Source organism: Montipora foliosa, chromosome 2 (assembly GCF_036669935.1).
Source record: "Montipora foliosa isolate CH-2021 chromosome 2, ASM3666993v2, whole genome shotgun sequence".
Taxonomy (NCBI): Eukaryota; Metazoa; Cnidaria; class Anthozoa; order Scleractinia; family Acroporidae; genus Montipora; species Montipora foliosa.
The window spans coordinates 65,295,288-65,297,787 of NC_090870.1; the positions used below are offsets into that span (position 1 = coordinate 65,295,288).

At 36.4% G+C, this 2,500-nt stretch overlaps 1 protein-coding gene across 1 annotated transcript in view; it reads left to right on the plus strand.

Annotated features, from left to right (window-relative positions):
* The window catches only part of LOC137986166 (TNF receptor-associated factor 2-like), a 75,532-nt gene that overhangs the window by 17 nt on the left and 73,015 nt on the right, over positions 1 to 2,500 (plus strand). Inside the window, exon 1 of the mRNA XM_068833459.1 lies at positions 1 to 3. This exon is cut by the window's left edge and continues 17 nt beyond it. The gene's annotated coding sequence lies outside the window, so the exon portion shown is untranslated. The remainder of the gene's footprint in view (positions 4 to 2,500) is intronic.

The following is a 2,500-nucleotide window of genomic DNA, read 5'->3' on the forward strand; positions in this document are numbered from 1 at the left end:
CGGGTAAGTTCAAGACCCTTAAGGAGTTCTACAGGTAACAGTGGATTTCCTATGGTTGCAACATTCTCGGTCCTTTCAGCAACGTTTTAATATTTGACTGATACTATTTTCTGGCAATTTTATAAAGGCTGTCTGCGAATCCTTAACTCTTACCATGGCAACAGTACAGCACTGCATAAAAACCCTCTTAAATTCACTTTTTGTAAAATACCCTGAAAAGATTTGATGACCTAGTATTTTCTTTTCAAAGTTCAAAAACTTCATTAAATTCCCTGACTTGATGTCGCAGTATCAGAAAAAATCATCTGGTAGAAGTTGAGTTATTTATGAAAATCCTATCGGAAAATATAAAAAAAAAAACTGTATTCGATCCTTTTCTTTAGGAATGCGAAGAAACGGTGATCTACTCTTAATTTTTACACACAAGAAAGATCCGTTTCATCGTATTCTTAATTATAAAGAAAAATCGAAAAAAAGATTTTTAGGGGATTTATTTCTTCATCTTCCTACAGCGTTTTCACAAATACCTTAAGTTTTACTGGATAAATCGTTCTCATTCTACGTAATGGGGATGAGACCTTATACTAGGCTATACTAGCTCACCGAATTAGAAGATACCCTCCAAAAACTGAATATTAGAGAGTCTTTGAGTAGTGCTATACCGTTACCATGGCAACAGTTGGGGACTCACAGATAGCCTTGAAAACTTGCCTGACAATAGCATTAGTCCAATATTAATTAAAACGTTTCCCCACTGAAAAGATCAACAGCGTTGTAATTTGTTTCCATTGGTATCTCACTATCACGTGTGGAAAACCCTCTCGAGCTTCCTTAACACAAGTGGGGTTAGCTCTTGATGTGACATCATTTCTCAACAAAAACTGAAGAAAAAAAGACACAAACAGCAGTGATAAACATATTTAACTTGCTCATTTTGTTCATTTTCAGTGTCTACAGTTCCTAAGAAAGATATTGTTATCCTACTTCCCTACTTAGGTTTGCAAAGCAACCAAGTCGCTAAACGCCTGAAATCTTGTGTGTACAAATTCTATTCTTGTGTTAACCTTAAGATTGTTTTTCAGAGCACTCGATGTATAAAATCTTTCTTTCCTTACAAAGACCGTATTAATCGTTCACAACAATCCAGAGTTATTTACAGAGCAAATTGTTGGGATTGTAATGGTTTTTACATCGGTAAAACTAAACGTCGGCTTCACGATAGAAAAACCGAACATTTTAAGGCCCTAGCTAAAAATGACAATACTTCAGCCATTGCTGACCACGTCAAGGCCACTAGACATAAACATCAAGTGGGATCATTTTGATATTTTAGCGAAGTGCAAAACAGACTATCATTGTAAAATAAAAGAGACCTTATTTATTAAAGAACTTGAGCCAGCTTTCAACGTCAACGTCGGAAGTGAAAAGCTGATGCTTTATTAATCTTTTCTGTTTTTATTATTACTGGGTTGCCTATGGCATTTCCAGTCGGAAAATGGGTAGATTTCTCCGTTTTATTTTTTTCCGTGTCGGTAAAAGTCTTGCCTGTCACTCCCCTGCTAAGTGTTGTCTTTGTGCATAGAGTCTTCTGCGTGTATTTTCTTAGGATCGAGAGGGTAGTGGGAAATGCGTAGATTTCTCTGGTGGACACAGTAGAACGATTAACTTAACCAGCAATGGCGTCGAAAGTCATGTAACGCGAATGGCGTTTTAGTGGATCTTTGAACAAAATATACCCTTATGAAGCTCAATAATGGCAAGTCAATTGGATACTGAACAAGCTTAAAAGCGACGAGTAATGGACTTCGACAACAATCTGTCTCCCGTCGGGCCGTCTTTTCCCAAGTGTGCTGTTATGTAGAACACTGAAGATTCGTAGGGCAGCGGAATTCAAAGACTAGACCAGGTGGATTGGATGAAGTTTCAAGCGTTAAAATCGCTGAAAAGGTAAAATTATTTTCGGAGCGATGCAATTGCGTGTCTTAGACAGATTTTCCTTTGATCTCACATAATTGTGTTTTCCCTCAAAATATTCGCTTGTTTTCGCTTTCGCTCGAACATATTTACCTTTATTACATGTCCAGTGAATAGTTTTATCCTTTGGGATGAATTTTCCGTTGAAAAATTGGTTATTTGGGTGGTTTTTGGCAAACAGAGGTTAATTATTCGTAATGCGATCGCTTCCGTTGCCGTTCGCAACGGGTCGCAAATTGACACTTTTATCGCATTATCACATTACCCATTGATCGCTAATCCGATTATTCCTAAAAATCTAAAAATATTCGTGCCTCATCAGTTTTCGGTCGAATTTATGTCCAAGAAAGCAGATAAATTGCAGAAAATTTTAGTTTTGCATCCAAAAATTCGTAATCAACGCTAAAATGACCAAATTTTGCCTGGAAATTATATTTTACTGTTATTTTTCTTAAATTTTTTCGTTCAACTTTCGCTTTTATAAAATGTTTCAGTTGTCTGTAAATAAGTTATACCCTGTTGGAAA